The sequence below is a fragment of the Lissotriton helveticus genome, chromosome 3_1, assembly GCF_964261635.1.
Source record: "Lissotriton helveticus chromosome 3_1, aLisHel1.1, whole genome shotgun sequence".
NCBI lineage: Eukaryota > Metazoa > Chordata > Amphibia > Caudata > Salamandridae > Lissotriton > Lissotriton helveticus.
Window position 1 is genome coordinate 459,358,508 of NC_136061.1, and position 18,792 is coordinate 459,377,299.

The 18,792-nt window shown below is 42.3% G+C and overlaps 1 protein-coding gene across 2 annotated transcripts in view; it reads right to left on the reverse strand.

Moving 5' to 3' along the window:
• Positions 1-18,792, reverse strand: part of IDH1 (isocitrate dehydrogenase (NADP(+)) 1) — a 345,768-nt gene that overhangs the window by 91,757 nt on the left and 235,219 nt on the right. The gene's annotated exons all lie outside the window — the stretch shown is intronic.

Consider the following 18,792-nt stretch of genomic DNA (forward strand, 5'->3'; position numbering starts at 1 on the left):
TGAGAGACTCATTACCTTTGAAGAATCTGCAGTAAGAAAAGAAGGACTATGCAACATAGCCATGGAACTCGTGCCTCTTGAAACCCAAATAACAGTTCGTCAAGAAACTCCCGTCTACAATGATGTAGCATCTGACTATACTAATATGTCAAGGGACCAAGTAGCTCCAGCGATTTCAAATAATCCGGATGCAATACCAACAATTGACGAAATTGCCTCTGGCTATTTCATCAACTTTGATACGTTTTCTGAGGATCCCAGTGAACCTGAAACAACGCCAGCAAATAAAACTTTCAAGGAACAAGTAACAGAACTTTTTCCATCAGCTTGCAAATACTTATCTGGTTTCACCATGGCTTGAATTTTGGATTGTGTTAGGTGTACTTTTTCTCCTACTTTGGCTCATTCTTGTTTTAAGTTTGGGAAAGCTGATAGATGGAAAATATAGTAAAATGGACACAGCAAGTAAGAACATCAACTTGCTCCTGAAGCCACACAAATCATCTCATCGGGAACAAAGAGACCTGTCATCAGTGAACATCACAGCCGTTCCTCTACCTGATGGTATAGCATGGGACAGGACTGATTATGACATTTATGGTCCTGTAGAGCTGCTGAAGATTCCACACCAATTTAAGGTTTCCTTGAGTGACTTTGTTTCACCCAGCACATTTTTTGATGATTGGGACTTTGAGACTGTTAATAACATGACGGCAGACTTAGAAATGTCAGCAAAATTTACAAAACATGAATACTTAGAAGGTTCATCGGATTATGAACAAATGTATTGCTTTAATCATTATGGTCATCATTATTTCATTTCATTTCAATCTTTATTCGGTTTAAAAAACCTTGTAAGATACAGACATTCAATCATAATACATCATGTTGCAATATAATACATAATGAAACAATAGCAGTGGGTAAAAATATCAACACATTTCCTTTGCATAAAATACCTAAAATTCAATTCATTTTTCAAGCCATCCACTTAATTGACTAGATCGTGATTGTCCCCTCTAGTACACCGAACACTAAATATTCAAATTTGATTAAAAAATAAGTTAAACATCTGTTTTGTTAAAAAAAGAATACACATCAGGACAGTAAAGCAAGCAACATTTAGCAGCTGACCAATAACACAAAAAACATGGTGAAATGGCCTATTTCATTAGGTTTTTAGGTTTTTCATCCTCCTAATCAAGGCTACACATAGGAGAAAACGACTTAGGCTGAACACAATCGGTTGTGCAGTGTCACCCTTAAAAATTCTAAGTCCCACCTTAATTTGTCTGAAGCCTAGCCTTTTACAGATTAGCTTGAGCCATTTTTTCCTGGCTCTTAGGTAAGCTGGGCATATGAATAAAACATGGGACTCATCCTCTTTCAGCCTCATCTCGCATAGCTCACATATATTAGAGCCAGCGGCCCCGGCCAACCCCTTATTACAGTTCCAGCTGGTTGTCCTTTCTTTTAATTGTAAAATACCATACCGGAACTTTAAATATAGGCTTTTGGCCAGTGGAGGGTGAATTTCATCCATAAGGGGCTCTAAATGCATAGTCATTTTAATTTCGAAAAATTTCGAAGTTAGAGTCCCTGTTCTGGGGTTTAATAACACTGAGTCTCTAATGTAATCCCAGTACCTTTGCTTCAAAATCTTTTTTGAACTATTTGTGAGGGAATCAGGATCATACCAAAAATCACTTAGCCCTAATTTTTCAAGCCATTTCTTGACGTACTCTAACCATGGCAAATGCGTAATGTTCCTTATGGCCAATATCTCTTTCAATGCTTCTCTATAATCTGTCAGCTCCTCAACGGACCATAAACGGATCCAATAAAGGAGCGGACGAAGAGAAGCATAGTCATCTGTACGTCGAAAGTTAAGATCCCACAATACGGGTGTCAGTGGTGTTGACCCAGGTATCCCTAAAAGTTGCCTAATGAAGGAATTTTCCCTCACTCGAAAAGTATCCTTTGAGGCATAGGCCCAAAGGTCCGCACCATAAAGTGAGGATGATTGTACTTTATATTTGAATAATTCAATGGCTGGTGAGACTGCTTTAAAATGGCTATTCTTGTGCCTCTTTAAAATCGGACACTGATTTTGGGTCAGCCTTAATTTTGAGCTCTCCAATTGTGTCTTCCATGTAACGTGGCTGTCTAAAATAATGACTACAATATGTGTAGAGGATGCACAGCGGGAAGTTCGATGAGGGGATAGTTCTGGGAAGGGTGCACTCCTTGGTGTCGTTTCCGTCTCAAAACGCCCACTTAGTAACTGAAAGGTCGTGTACGCATGGAAAATGCAGGTACATCCCAGGGAGGCACTCCGGGGTGGCTCAAAACAAATGATTCCACTATTTGTTTGAAAGTATTTATTTGTTCATTTGTTCATTTCGATGATATTGAAAATCATATCAAAGTATTTTTAGAATACTGAAAGACATATCATTTCACGCATATGGCTCCGATGCATTTCGGGCTCAAGACGCCCTTTTTCAAGGAGCGCTGAAAGAAGAAGAAATTAGCGCGGATTAGGGATGTGAAAAACGGGACGCGCGTTTTAAATAAAGTGAAATAAATAAAAAAGTCACCAGTGTGGGAGTTTGTGGAGTTACCGTGCCTAAAGGGTGAAAGTCGTAAATGGCAAGCAGTATGTGAGTCGCATTAAATAAGGTGAACGGTCGAAAGTAAAACTCTCATGCGCTTCGTGTTGAAATGGCCAAGTGACTGTGAGGAGATTAACGGTATGCCCATCTATATCGAGTGGTTCAGGTACAACATATAGTAAGCTGAAAACCGGATCAAAACATGCTTCCGAGGACAAGTGGGTAAAATCTGAGATTAATCAAACATGCAGGCTAGCGAGGTTGGTTACTTACTGTTATGCGGAGAAAAACATGCTTCTCGCTGTCGGCGTGCTTGGTGAATTAGGGTCGGCGAGTGAAAGCGGGTTAAGTGAAGCAGAAGATGTAATCAACATAAAGGAAGGGTTAAGACGCGGGTAGTGGCGGCCATCTTGGAGTGGGGAACGTGAAGATAAGAACGAAGTGTAAGCGAACAATGCATGAAAAAACAACAACAATATGACAGATATATTTACAAGTAACAGCTGTACTCTACCCGGTCATTAAGACCGTTAGGTTTCAGGCTTTGTAATCTATAAATCCATTCTAATTCTCTTTGCAGAAGGAATTTGCGAATGTCAATGCCCTCTTTCTTGGAGAGTGTCTCTAGTACAATAAACTGTAGTTGGGCGATGGTATGGCGGAATTCATTGAAATGTACAGCTAAATTTGACTTCTCATTTTTTGTGCGAATGTTTGACTTATGTTCAGTTATGCGTGTTTTCCCTTTCCTTTCTGTTTTGCCAACATTCGCACAAAAAATGAGAAGTCAAATTTAGCTGTACATTTCAATGAATTCCGCCATACCTCCAAGAAAAGAGGGCATTGACATTCGCAAATTCCTTCTGCAAAGAGAATTAGAATGGATTTATAGATTACAAAGCCTGAAACCTAACGGTCTTAATGACCGGGTAGAGTACAGCTGTTACTTGTAAATATATCTGTCATATTGTTGTTGTTTTTTCATGCATTGTTTGCTTACACTTTGTTCTTATCTTCACGTTCCCCACTCCAAGATGGCCGCCACTACCCGCGTCTTAACCCTTCCTTTATGTTGATTACATCTTCCGCTTCACTTAACCCGCTTTCACTCGCCGACCCTAATTCACCAAGCACGCTGACAGCGAGAAGCATGTTTTTCTCTGCATAACAGTAAGTAACCAACCTCGCTAGCCTGCATGTTTGATTAATCTCAGATTTTACCCACTTGTCCTCGGAAGCATGTTTTGATCCGGTTTTCAGCTTACTATATGTTGTACCTGAACCACTCGATATAGATGGGCATACCGTTAATCTCCTCACAGTCACTTGGCCATTTCAACACGAAGCGCATGAGAGTTTTACTTTCGACCGTTCACCTTATTTAATGCGACTCACATACTGCTTGCCATTTACGACTTTCACCCTTTAGGCACGGTAACTCCACAAACTCCCACACTGGTGACTTTTTTATTTATTTCACTTTATTTAAAACGCGCGTCCCGTTTTTCACATCCCTAATCCGCGCTAATTTCTTCTTCTTTCAGCGCTCCTTGAAAAAGGGCGTCTTGAGCCCGAAATGCATCGGAGCCATATGCGTGAAATGATATGTCTTTCAGTATTCTAAAAATACTTTGATATGATTTTCAATATCATCGAAATGAACAAATGAACAAATAAATACTTTCAAACAAATAGTGGAATCATTTGTTTTGAGCCACCCCGGAGTGCCTCCCTGGGATGTACCTGCATGTTCCATGCGTACACGACCTTTCAGTTACTAAGTGGGCGTTTTGAGACGGAAACGACACCAAGGAGTGCACCCTTCCCAGAACTATCCCCTCATCGAACTTCCCGCTGTGCATCCTCTACACATATGGTAGTCAATTCTTCTATCCGCCAAACCTGAGGATTGCACGCTCCAAACATGCAGTTTGAAGAAATCAGCAAATCCACTGACGCTAAAGCTCATACCCTCGCATTTGACGACGAAGAATGCCGTCGGATCTATTCCCTGATTGAAGAAGAAATTAACCCCAGTACAACCTTGCGAACCAAAGAACAATGCCTGAAACAACTTATATACCTCTCAAAGAGACACATCAACCAGAAGCTCCATGCGAGCACTTTATTGCGATACCACAGAGCCCACAGAATCCCACGAGGACTCAGAATCTCCCTCAAGCCTTCTCTATGCAAAAACTCTAAGACATTTAAAGACAAATGGGAAGGCATACTTAACAAATGTAGCTTGGACTTAATCTTGCTCATTGTCGAAGAATTGTCTAGTATCTTGAAAGATCTGGAAAAAGAAATCAGGGAGGTCGATGCCGAATTGAAAGAACCCCTAACCCCAGAAGAATTAGATACTATGTTACAAGACATCAAGAGTACACTCGACAAGCACACCAAAGAAATCAACGAGCGAAAAATAAGGAAGTATCGTCGCGATACTCTTGATTACAAGCTGGACGAGGTCTATACTTGGGCCGACATATATGCTCAAAAACGTCGTAACCGACCACCTAACACCCATACGGACACATCATCTTCAAGTAGCGATTCCACTTACCGTCCAACACGACGAACGGTTCCAAGCACCAACAATGAAACTACGGCAAGAACTCCGAGCACACAAGCCAGCACATCAACCACTGACGCACAATCTACATCTCAGGTTCATTTTTTAGCGTCAGGCCCAGAAGTCACCGAAGACTCAGGAGGAGCAAGAAGAAAAGACACGGAGACAAGTCCACCACAAACCAGGAGCACAGCTTCCAAGAAGGATCCCAAATTAAAGAAAGCCACTTAGTCATCAACATTTCTGATACCCAGTTGACGCCACACTAGATCAACCTATTGGAGAAAGGTACGTCCTTCATCCCAGTCACACAAACTAATCTACTAGAACTGGAGGTATCCACATTCAAATTGACACGCAAACTCCGCTTACGTCATTTTTTTGATAATATTCTCACCAACGATCTAACTCAAAAACCGGACCAACTCAGAGGCCTGCGACCTGCGAGTACCTACCAAGCTCCGAACAGCCACAAAAGTATAGATCTTTTCGAGAATCTTGTCCGTCAAGAACTATCTAAAATCAATTTCAAAACAAGACCTAAACACTCCAACTTCACACAAAAGGATAAAGACACTCTAAAAAATTTGGCCAACAATCCACACATTAAATGTGTTAAAGCCGACAAGGGTGGAGCAATTGTTATTTTAAATAGCAGTCTTTACAATGAACGCTTACTTGAACATATTCAGGATGATAACATTTACCTGGAATTAGACCACAATCCTACCAATGAGTTCCAATCCACTCTCACAGAGTTAGTTAACAACGCCCATCAAAATGGCATAATTGAAGACCGTACGAAAAAATACTTGCTTTGTAACCATCCTAAGAGTCCCGTAATCCACATGGCACCGAAAATACACAAAAATCGACACAACCCCCCTTTCCGACCTATCGTATCCACCAAGGGATCCATTCATGAACACGTCGGTAAATACATCGACAAATATCTACAACATTCAGTCACCAAGATGCGGAGTTATATCAAAGACACTACCGATTTCCTATTGAAATTACAACAAGTGGATATCAGTACCCTTGAATCTGTTACATTATGCACAGCTGATGTTAGTGCATTGTACACTTCAATACCCCACCGGGGCGGGATCGAAGCGATTGAACAAACCTTACTACATAGCGACATCGAACCATCCATGCAATCCTTCTTAATGGAACTCATGGTATATACCTTATACCACAGTTACTTCCAGAATGATAAGAAATGGTACTTACAACGCTCAGGAATGGCGATGGGAAACTGTGCGGCTCCCACGTACGCTAACATTTATATGCACAATTATGAACAGCAATATATCTATGACAACCCTGACTTCTACGACAAAATTCAAATGTACGTCAGATACATTGACGACCTGTTCTTTGTATGGACAGACACCAAGGAATCTCTTAATTTAGCCTTGAACACTCTCAACACCAAGGATGAACGAATTAAACTAACATGGATGATCAGTGAGAATGAAATCTCATTTTAGGATGTCAACATAAAAATCATCAACAAAAAAATCATTACAGACTTATACCGCAAAAGCACTGACCGCAACAATACCTTGCACTATTCAAGCTTTCATCAACAATCATTAAAAAAACACCTTCCTTTTTCTCAAATGCTACGTGTCAAACGTATAGTTTCAGATGAATCTACCTGCACAACCAGAATGACAGAAATGCAAAACCGATTCACCGAAAGGGGTTACCCTCCTTCAGTCCTGAATGATGCCCTAACACGTGTCACAGCCATCAGTAGACAAGACAGCTTGCAAAAAAAACCATCAACTGACACCACCAAACGCATGGTCCTTGTATCCAAATATTCCACCACCAGCCACACTTTCAAATAAATCATTCTCAAATTTTGGCCTATCCTCCAAATGGAACCTGATTTCAGGGGATGTTTTCAAGATTTACCGTTATTTGCATATTCACGGAATAAGAACTTGAAAGAAATTTTGTCTTTAACATCGGAAAACCAGGAAGAATATAAAGGAACCATCCCATGCAAAAATTGCAGCAACTGTAACTGTATCATTAAAGGCAACATCATACAACATCCAATGAAAGGTTACCCTATCAAACTTCATGTCAATGCCACCTGCGACTCAATGAACTTGGTTTATGCCATAAAATGTCCATGTGGTCAACTATATGTTGGCAAAACAGAAAGGAAAGTGAAAACACGCATAACTGAACATAAGTCAAACATTCGCACAAAAAATGAGAAGTCAAATTTAGCTGTACATTTCAATGAATTCCGCCATACCATCGCCCAACTACAGTTTATTGTACTAGAGACACTCTCCAAGAAAGAGGGCATTGACATTCGCAAATTCCTTCTGCAAAGAGAATTAGAATGGATTTATAGATCACAAAGCCTGAAACTTAACGGTCTTAATGACCGGGTAGAGTACAGCTGTTACTTGTAAATATATCTGTCATATTGTTGTTGTTTTTTCATGCATTGTTCGCTTACACTTCGTTCTTATCTTCACGTTCCCCACTCCAAGATGGCCGCCACTACCCGCGTCTTAACCCTTCTTTTATGTTGATTACATCTTCCGCTTCACTTAACCCGCTTTCACTCGCCGACCCTAATTCACCAAGCACGCTGACAGCGAGAAGCATGTTTTTCTCCGCATAACAGTAAGTAATCAACCTCGCTAGCCTGCATGTTTGATTAATCTCAGATTTTACCCACTTGTCCTCGGAAGCATGTTTTGATCCGGTTTTCAGCTTACTATATGTTGTACCTGAACCACTCGATATAGATGGCCATACCGTTAATCTCCTCACAGTCACTTGGCCATTTCAACACGAAGCGCATGAGAGTTTTACTTTCGACCGTTCACCTTATTTAATGCGACTCACATACTGCTTGCCATTTACGACTTTCACCCTTTAGGCACGGTAACTCCACAAACTCCCACACTGGTGACTTTTTTATTTATTTCACTTTATTTAAAACGCGCGTCCCGTTTTTCACATCCCTAATCCGCGCTAATTTCTTCTTCTTTCAGCGCTCCTTGAAAAAGGGCGTCTTGAGCCCGAAATGCATCGGAGCCATATGCGTGAAATGATATGTCTTTCAGTATTCAAAAAATACTTTGATATGATTTTCAATATCATCGAAATGAACAAATGAACAAATAAATACTTTCAAACAAATAGTGGAATCATTTGTTTTGAGCCACCCCGGAGTGCCTCCCTGGGATGTACCTGCATGTTCCATGCGTACACGACCTTTCAGTGTCTAAAATAATGCCCAGGTATTTAAAATTGGGGACTTCCTCAATAGGTTCATTATTTATCTTAAAAACCTTATTAAAACCTTTATGAGGGTTGATTGTCATAACTTTTGTTTTTGAGGAATTAATTTCTAATCCCTTGTCATGACAATACAAACTAAAAGTATTTAAAAGGTTTTGGAGCCCCCTAGGTGTCTGAGAGATTAAAATTGTGTCGTCTGCAAACAACAGTGCCGGAACGGCTTGCCCGCTCAATTTGGGAGAGTCATGCTCGCAACCCAAAAGAGTATCGGGAATGTCATTAACGTACAAGGAGAATAAGGTAGGTGCCATTACACACCCCTGCCTTACCCCTTTTGCTATTTTTATTTTCTCGCTAACTTCACCATTAGGTCCCCATCTGACTCGTGCATAATTATTCTCATGGAGTCTAATTAAAATTTGAAGGATGTTCGCAGGGACGCCCATCTTACTTAATGTCTTCCATAGGGCTGCCCTTGGAACCATGTCAAAAGCTGCCTTCAAATCTACAAAAGCCACGTATATATGGGAACTTCTTATAATCGTGTATTTCCAGACTAAACATAAAAATCTAAAAACCTGGTCTATAGTGCTTATCTTTGATCTAAAACCTGCCTGGTATTTTGTATAAATAAAATGTTCTTCAATCCAAGAGGAGAGCCGACCAAGAACTTGTCGGGCAAAATTTTTTTGCAACACGTCAATTAGGCTGATAGGCCGGTAATGTGAGGGATTAGACCTGTCACCCTTTTTGAACAGTGTTACAATCTCCGCCCCCTTCCAGGTTTCTGGAACAGGAGCTCCACAAACAATTTCATTGGATAATAAGTTGATGTAGGGAGCCCAAATATAATTTTCGTGTTTCCAAAGATCACCTGGTATTTTATCAGGGCCTGGGGCTTTCCCGGTCTTAACTGCCTTGATTGCTAGAATTGTTTCTGTCAAAGAAAAGACAAGAGGTATATCATGGGCTACAAAAGGAGCCTGCAAACTATCCCAGTTTTCAGTCTCACTTTGGCTTTCGCAAGAATATAGCGAGGTAAAATGCTCGACCCATGTTTTCTCCTCTAGAAATTTATCTTTGCATTCCGTAGCCCCCCTGGTGCCTCTGGCAATGAGGCTCCAGAAGGAGGTCTGGTCTCTGCACTTACATGCGTCCAGCAGATCCGACCAAACCCTTTCATCCCACTCTTTTTTGGCCATTTGCAAGGTTCTTTTGTACTGAGCTCTCTTAGTTCTCACAATATTCACTGAATCCCCCCTAACCGCTGTGATTAGATCTGTCTTAGCTTTCCGGCATTTCTGGTTATACCAGGTAATCCCGGCTTGTTTACTCTTTCGGGCGTTTTGTGATCTTTTTACCGCCCTGCTCAAGATCTCACCAAGTTGGTTAATTAGATGTTCATGGGATTCTACCAAACGTGGATTTTGGATGGCAGTACTGTTCCCTAAGAGGGCAGACATGTGCCTCACAAATACATTGTAGATTTGACTGATGATTTTTGTATTGTCTAATACCACTGGCCACTTCAGGGATCTATGGTTGTTTGCCACTAGAGGGTCCTGTGGCAAGGATACTATGCTACTGACACTTTTATCGAGGGTTATGAAAATCTGGGTCTGGACAGATAAAATCAGGGGATAATGATCACTCTCTGTACGGTCATCCACCATTAGATCGATGGTCATAGGCCATAGATTTAAAGAAACCAACAAATAATCTAAATGGCTGTGGATCACCCCTCTAGTAAATGTTGGTTTACTGGGGGAGTCTGATGGCAACCGCCCATTGCAGGCTCGTAGGCCTGATTCTAGAGTTAGATTCAATAGTTGTAAGGCACTCACTGTACAGGGTGCTTTATAATTTGTATCAACTAAAGGGATATTGTTGGCACCGTCCTCGTCCTTATAGATGTCTTCTAAACCTATGATAGGTTCAAAACCTCTGTTGAAGTCACCACCTATAATTATTTTTGCATTTTGATCAAACCCTGTCACAATATTACTCAAGTGGGTTACAACTGATGATTCTCTACATGATCGATGTGGTCTACTATAGATATTGATCACGTAGATGCTACAGCCCATAGTGTTTTTTAGCTCAAGTAATAACAGGTCAGGATTATTTGTATCAATTTGCTTAAAGGACAGGCCTCTTGTAATTTTTACCCAAATTGTTAGGCCGCCAGAAGGTCTTCCCCCATTTATATTTACTGCGGGGATGAAAAAGGATCTGTAATCAACCTTAAAAAAGTTCTCAAGCCCCCAGGTTTCCTGGAACATAATTAAATCCCCACTAGCCAGATAATCATGCCAGGCCGGATCTGAAAGATTTTTTTTCAAACCTGCAATATTCCAACAGATAATTTTTGTTACTTCCGAAACCCCTAGTTTCTTTATTACCAGCTGTGGAGTCATTGATCCATTTACATCTAGATGTGGTGTTCGTGCCATTGTGTCTGCGGGATGCATTAACTGTTGAAGATTTTCGGCAAGTACAATCTGCTTTGGTGCAACTTCAGAAAGCAAACCAGAATGTATATCATTCGCACCACATGACATTGACAAAACCCCTCCATCAAGTCAATCACAATCAGATAGACCAGCAAGGGCGTCAAACCTATTTGAGGTACTAACTCCCCAATTATATGATGGAGCGCCAAAACCCCAACCATTTGTAGGTACATTCCATCTAGGTGTAGGTGTGATAGGAAACGGTGGATTCTGGTGAGTACCCAGCCATCCTCCATTATGATTGCCATTACCTATAGGTACTGGGGTATTAGGGTACAATAAACGCTGCTGCATACCTGGCCATCCTCCATTGTAGCCAACACCACCTAAAATCCCACAATTATTTGATGGTATACCAAGCCCTCGTCTACCCATTAGATTCAAATTTTGTCCTGGAGTAATATGACGAGGGATGTTATGTTGGTTGACTTGCCATGGGCCAGCCCTATCTTTGGAGACATGGTTCATGTCACACATTGTAGGTCCCCCACCCCATCCATTTTCTCTCACTAACCAAGCTGGCTTCAAGGACTTATGATTATTGGCTTTTTGCGATTCATTATAAAAGAATTCCAATGTGAGGGGGATTATGGAACTACTTCTTCTTTGTGGTGGAAGTATGTTGGATAGAATATCAGGAAGAGCAGATGGAGTTGCGAAAGTTAGTATCACACAATCGCCCTTCCATTTCTTTTGTTTATTCCCTATCCATCCAACCCTCCTTGCCATTTTAATTTCGTCAGCCAGCCGTTGTTCCCCCCCCCCTGTGCTATCCGCATGTTATTTGACAGCCAATATAATGCCTTGCTTGTTAATGACGAGGCTGACTCAATTTGACCCGGTGGTAGGATAGGTGTATTAGCTAGCACTAACACTAATGGTGATGCTTCAACTACAAATTGTGTAGAGTTATCTTCTATCGCCGGGGGCACTGTATCATGTAATGGATCAGCTAATTGAACAAAAGGGGCTTCTAATGGCAGATCATTAACGATATGGCCAGTTTGTGGGCATTCTGGAAGAGTTGGCCCTGGTGGGGTAATGTCTGATGCTAACCCAGATTCATTGTCTTCCTTTGAGCAATCATGGCCCTTATTGACATTACTTAAAACATTTCCTATGGCATCTGCTAATACATTTTGGGTACCTCCCAATTTCTTTATCTCTGCAGAAAGTTTGTCAATCTTGCTAATAAGTGGTTTGATAATTGTCTGAATTTTTATTTCTAGCAGCTCCGCTAGTCGTGACATTAGGTCCTCGTCCAATATTTCCCTCGAATTGTTCTCCTCATTGTTCTGGTAGGTACTTTTTGGTTTTTGCAGTGATATAGCCTTGCTTTTTCCTGGAGGTGGCCCCCCACATTTGTTTTGTAATCTGCGGCAGGCTCTAACTGCCCTTGCAGACTGCTTTGCAGGTACTTCATCTTCCACTTCTTCTTTTTCATCATTATCTACAACCTCAATGACAACCTGTGCATCTAAATCGTTGTCTGCATGTTGTTCAATGTCCGCCATATTCGTTGTACTGGTGTCAATATTAACATTTGCTGAGGGAGCTGTTTCATAAACATCACTGTTAAAGTCTAATAGCAAAGACTCGTTTAATTGTGAGGGAGTGGGTGGGCTCAGGGAATGGAGAACAGGTGACTGAGACAGCCCCAATGATTGTCTGCGCTTGCTGTTTATCTTAGTAACCACTTGAACAAGATAGTTTTCCATAGTGTTCTTAGGTATTTCAGATACCATATGATGATTTTTTTTAGGCATAATAATGCAAGATGTGTGATAGTCTTACGCCCACAACCCAATAAAATAACAAGGTATTAGTCTCAAAATTTTAAAACAAAAGTCTTACGTCAATACCTTGCGCAGGTCTCCAACGGACTTGTTTCCTGGTTCGTAGAAGTGTTTTATCTGCTATCCGCTTTACAGTAATGGCCCCTTCCTTATCCGAGATCCTGGGCGATTCGGTGTCAGCTATATGGCCGGCGTGCCGACCCCCGTCTGGATAGCTAGGATTTGGGAGACGGTCAACCAAAAGCTTTTACACCCCCACTGTATATGGACTAACAGGAACTACTCCCTGGAGCACAAGGGTGGATTTTAGAGGGATGGCCTAGCCTGGCCTCCTCGTGCCGCTGAGGGCCGTAGAGGGCCCGCCCTTTGCCCGGGCTTAGCCCCGGGCGTCCCGCTCGCGTCCCGCGACGCGGGTCTCTCCCCTGCTTTATGGCTCCTTCGCGCTCTCAATGCGCGTCACGCAACGCGCCGCCGCGAGGCCTGCCGGGTATTGTGGTTCCCGGAGCGGCGGCGCGGGTCTCGGTGGCAGGAAGACTCTTGGCGGTGGCGGCTTCTCTCACTGCTGTGCGGCGTGGCAGGTAAGTCAATAGCGGTCCCCCCGCTCTGCCGGTCTCTCCCCTGCTTTATGGCTCCTTCGCGCTCTCAATGCGCGTCACGCAACGCGCCGCCACGAGGCCTGCTGGGTATTGTGGTTCCCGGAGCGGCGGTGCGGGTCTCGGTGGCAGGAAGACTCTTGGCGGTGGCGGCTTCTCTCACTGCTGTGCGGCGTGGCAGGTAAGTCAATAGCGGTCCCCCCGCTCTGCCGGTCTCTCCCCTGCTTTATGGCTCCTTCGCGCTCTCAATGCGCGTCACGCAACGCGCCGCCGCGAGGCCTGCAGGGTATTGTGGTTCCCGGAGCGGCGGCGCGGGTCTCGGTGGCAGGAAGACTCTTGGCGGTGGCGGCTTCTCTCACTGCTGTGCGGCGTGGCAGGTAAGTCAATAGCGGTCCCCCCGCTCTGCCGGTCTCTCCCCTGCTTTATGGCTCCTTCGCGCTCTCAATGCGCGTCACGCAACGCGCCGCCGCGAGGCCTGCCGGGTATTGTGGTTCCCGGAGCGGCGCCGTGGGTCTCGGTGGCAGGAAGACTCTTGGCGGTGGCGGCTTCTCTCACTGCTGTGCGGCGTGGAAGGTAAGTCAATAGCGGTCCCCCCGCTCTGCCGGTCTCTCCCCTGCTTTATGGCTCCTTCGCGCTCTCAATGCGCGTCACGCAACGCGCCGCCGCGAGGCCTGCCGGGTATTGTGGTTCCCGGAGCGGCGGCGCGGGTCTCGGTGGCAGGAAGACTCTTGGCGGTGGCGGCTTCTCTCACTGCTGTGCGGCGTGGCAGGTAAGTCAATAACGGTCCCATCATCATTATTTGCACAAATCTGCAAAACCTAGAAATGTTTTTACTTATAATCAATGGGAACATTGTCCAATGCCACCAAAGGGTAGCTTAAAAACATTTTATGAAAAATTTCCCAGGTTTTAATGTTACAAATCCAGAAACATTTTTCTTTAAAAATGGTAATAAGACAGGAATGAAAAGTATGTTGACGAATACTAAGCAAATTTATTCTGTGGCCTTTTATGCTCAATTGTCCACATTAAGTTTTGACTTTTGGAAAGACAACATTGAGACAAAAACTGTGTGGGGGACAAAAGACTGGCAGGTGCAAGGTTTAGAAGCCTTATTCAGAGCCTGCATCATCCCAGAACAAATAATGTTCTTAAATGAAACTGTTCAACAGACATCTTGTCTTGGCCTGGATAAGATAAAATACTTTGTCCATACCTAAGCCCACACCTGATAGTAATGGAACTACAGATGAGTAGGTAGACGTGAAATATATTTTAAAACAAAACAGAACTAATCCTGATTGGAAAAAATGGTTAGTCTGGCTCACAGACACTAATAACTGTCAAGATAGATTTCTGAATAAGACACAAGGGTTTTCAGTAACTAGGCCAGATCCAAGATATGTCCAGAGACAACATCCAGGGATAATAACAACATACAATGAAGGAAAACTGTGCCTTGGGTGGCTACAAAAATCCGCACTCCCAGATATAAAACACTTAACTTTACGTAAAGATGGCGTTGATTTTAGAGACTTCTTACTAGGACCTCGTAAACCACGTCATAAACGTTTCATATACGCCGGTATTTATGCTGCTTATAACGAAGCATGGAAAGTCACACAAATTGGAACTGCAGAACGAATACGAGAAATTGATTATATTAATTTAGAGAAAGCTCTCTCTAGAGTTGACAATGGGTTAACGACTCTGTCATCCAGAATTTATTCTTTGGACAGCATTGTATCCTCTGCCATAGACATAATGGAACAGAACTTGCTCATGTTAAAACATGGACTGTCTCAATTGCATTCTATAATGCTGCTAGGCTGGATGTTACAAAACCTTTGTTCAGGCTATGTGCCTTGGCATCTAATCAACACCACGTCATTGTTTACTGGATTTAACCTTACAGATAAACAAATCTCTTTGGCACAGAGGGGAGCAGACTATATGGTGCTGAGCATAGAAAAACTGGAAAGATTACCATTAACCGTTTCTAAGAAACCAGCGTAGATTGGATAATACATGGCACCATCTCAAAACCAGTGACGATTTTCCAGTTTCAGTATTGCTTAAAACAGATACCAGCAGGCCTGTATGAAAAGTTGGGTGAAGAATATATAAAGTTGACCTGGGATTTACCATACACACACAAATGTTGGAGTGGGGAAAAGGAGGTATTTCTTAGTGGTAAAAGTTTTAAAGCACACTGAGCGGTACACTTCTATGTCAGGGTATTAATTTGCATGAAGCCTGCGATGGTTCTTCAACCAACTTATCCTGCTACCTGCAGGGTTCTTTGACAGCAGTGATAGATCCAATTTTTAGGCAGCTTTCCAATGGGAGCTACATAATGTTGAATGATCAAAGCTGTTGTGGAATGATGCCAGGAATAGCCTATATCATTAGTGTGTCAGCCAAGGTCACTTGCTGTATGCAAGTATTGTTTCCTAAAACTAAGACAGACGGGGAGTCACCGCTATGGCCTTCACTGAACACCTCTTCTATACAAATTGATACTTTAAGCAGAATGAAAGCCATTCTTTTACAAAAAACTGTGCCACTGACCTCGTCCAAAGAGACGTATGATCTGCAAGTTGCAAGGACCTCTGCAGAGATACATGCCCTATTATCAACTAACTGTCCCATACATTTCGCAGAAATGTTAGGTTGTATCTTAAACATGTCTGATACCAGTGGTATTGTACATGTATTTAAGACAATTTATTCGGGACTGTTAGCACCCTTTTAAGCAGTCCTAGGCATTTTTCCAAACTTCGTGCACTCTGTGTTCGGCGGCCTGCCTCTCATCTTGGGACTCGCAGCAGGGATACTATTTCTGTTCCTTCTGCTCCGATAGGGCAAGTCCAGTCACCAGCAGCGATATCCAGATTACCATGGAGAACACTCTTCTAGCAATGCAGTATCGTCAGAGCATAACACAGATTCTGGCTTGGCTCGTTTGAGAGATCTGAATACCACGTGGTTCCTATCATTCAGACCAATCTGGCAAGATTGCATCTTACCTGTTCTACGATGCCTGCTTTGTGGAGAGGAATGCGTGTTGGATATTTGTCTGACACTTCCATCAGCAATGCCAACGGATGTTGACGCTTTGCCTGGTTCAGTAACGGCTCAAGCATTGTGTTGTCCCCAGCAGCTACCAATCCTGATGACGGCATTCATTGAGGTCTCACCGGCAATTCCAGCTAATGATGAGATACGTGGACCAACAGGCACACAGGTACCACCTATTGCGAACATTGCTAATGCGACTGACGCTCACGGCGATGCTTCTCATCTGTGTACGATTGATCTACTTAATAAAGTGGTTCAACTTTCACCTACTGTGGTAGACTATTTCTTTGCCAACTTAGAAGATTTAATGTTTTCTCCTGACACCGAGAATAACTTTTCAAATTAGCACACAGCGGTCTATCAACTTTGAATTCGACCTTCGTTTTTCAAAACAAAAAAAAAACTTCTAACTTTGGAACTCTATTTTTCTACGATTTGATTTGACTTTTTCCAAAATTGAACTTCGGCACAAAGTAATCTGCTTAAAGTAGAACTATTCTTAGAGAACAAGAATTCTTTGAATACTTCCTAGAAACAATATTGACCTTCTCCACAAACCAAAACAGTTTATATATTCTGCTATGGGATGTCTCGACCTTTTTCTCTATATTTAAGAGCCATTTCATAAATGTAATTTTCATGATTCATTCAATTAGCATTGCCAATATCATACTATATGCTTAACATGAAATCATTGCTTTCAAATGCGTACAGTACAAATGCTCATTTTCGTGTGCAACCATTTCAAAATGCATTTTTATGTCTTTTTGGGTGGGATTGTAAACACATGCTTTAGATATGTTTTAGTGGTTAAATTTAGTAATGTCGAACATAATAAAGTGGAGTGGGTGTTGTATAGCATTTTAGGACCCTAGTGTAAATTTCCCGATTCATGCCCTTATATAGGTATAAATGACCTTGTCCTTATATAGGCATAGAAATCATAACCATATTTAGACATAGCCCATGCAGTCCAAATACAGGCATGGATACTTCCACTAGTTCCGAAAAGCCACAACGATTTCTTGGAAAACTCGGCTTCAGCAGTCAGGGACTTCCCCTTGCTTGAATGTTGATTTGTCCAAGAAATCATGGAGTTTTCAAAGAACTGCGATTTTTTATGACGTTATTATGTCCAACTTTACGTCAAACTCGGCACCTTCAAGGTATAAATATGCCCACACTTGCCCTAGCAAACACACAGTGGATTGGAGCAGTTCGACTATCTACTTGCCCGACGCAGCTCGCTACAGCAAGTGCCAAAGGAAGCCGGCCCTCCAGCTGAGGCACTGAGAGAGACGCTGTCTTTTCTCTTGCCGAGAAATCCAGCTCCAGTGTTTCCAAGCTCTCCTTGCGGGGTGTTGGGAAATCGAGTCCCGAGACAGAGAGATACCAGACCTCCTTCATTCTAAACCAAGCTGATTAGACCCTAAGAGAAATCTTGGATAGATTCTTGGCAAAGAATACTAAACTTATGCTACACCTCACTTACTTCTTCCCTTGTACTAGACTTAGGTTAGGTACATCGGGGTAGGCGTATTTTAGAAGCACCAGTTGAGTACTTTTTAGTCTTTATTTATTTATGTATGTATTTTATGGCTTAGAAACCAAACCATGCTTTTACAGTATTATTTTAGAATACTCTTCTTGCTGTACGCATTATACTTTACAGCCAGTATTATAATTCTAGCAGTTCATTTCTTCTGCATGAGAAAGAAGACTGTTTAATAAATACTTTTATTGAAAACGCCCGTCTCTCTATTATCTCTGCACCTCTGATGAAACGAAGCATGCACGATTGACTGAGTAAAATATCTATCTATTGTTTCCATGACTCTGAAGATACGTTTTATCTTGGGGAAACAAAGTTGTCATGTTTATGCAGTTGTCTGAAACTAATTCCTTCTTTTTTTTTTAATATAAGATTTTATTTGAGAAAAAGCAGAGTTAATAAATCAGTCAGTCGTAGAAACATACAGCGGAATCAAGTTACACAGTACTCATATTGATACATTAAGATGCATTTCGAGAATTGGGTCCAGTCCAGGACATTGCCAGTTCAAGCGTTGGAGAGTCACATAGTTCACCCCGGAATGTGTTTCAGTGTCCCCATTTCTTATCCCATTTTGTGGAGCAACCCCTAATTTTGTACACTGTTTTTTTCTGCAAGCATACAGCGGTCCAGTTCAGCTACCCAACCCACCACCAGCGGCCTCTCAGGGGAGCCCCACTTCCTAGCAATGGAGCGTTTAGCCAACAGGAAGGCCAGCGCTGCCCACTGCAGTTCCAGTTCATTCAGGTCTGTGGCTCCCCATATATTAAGGACACTCT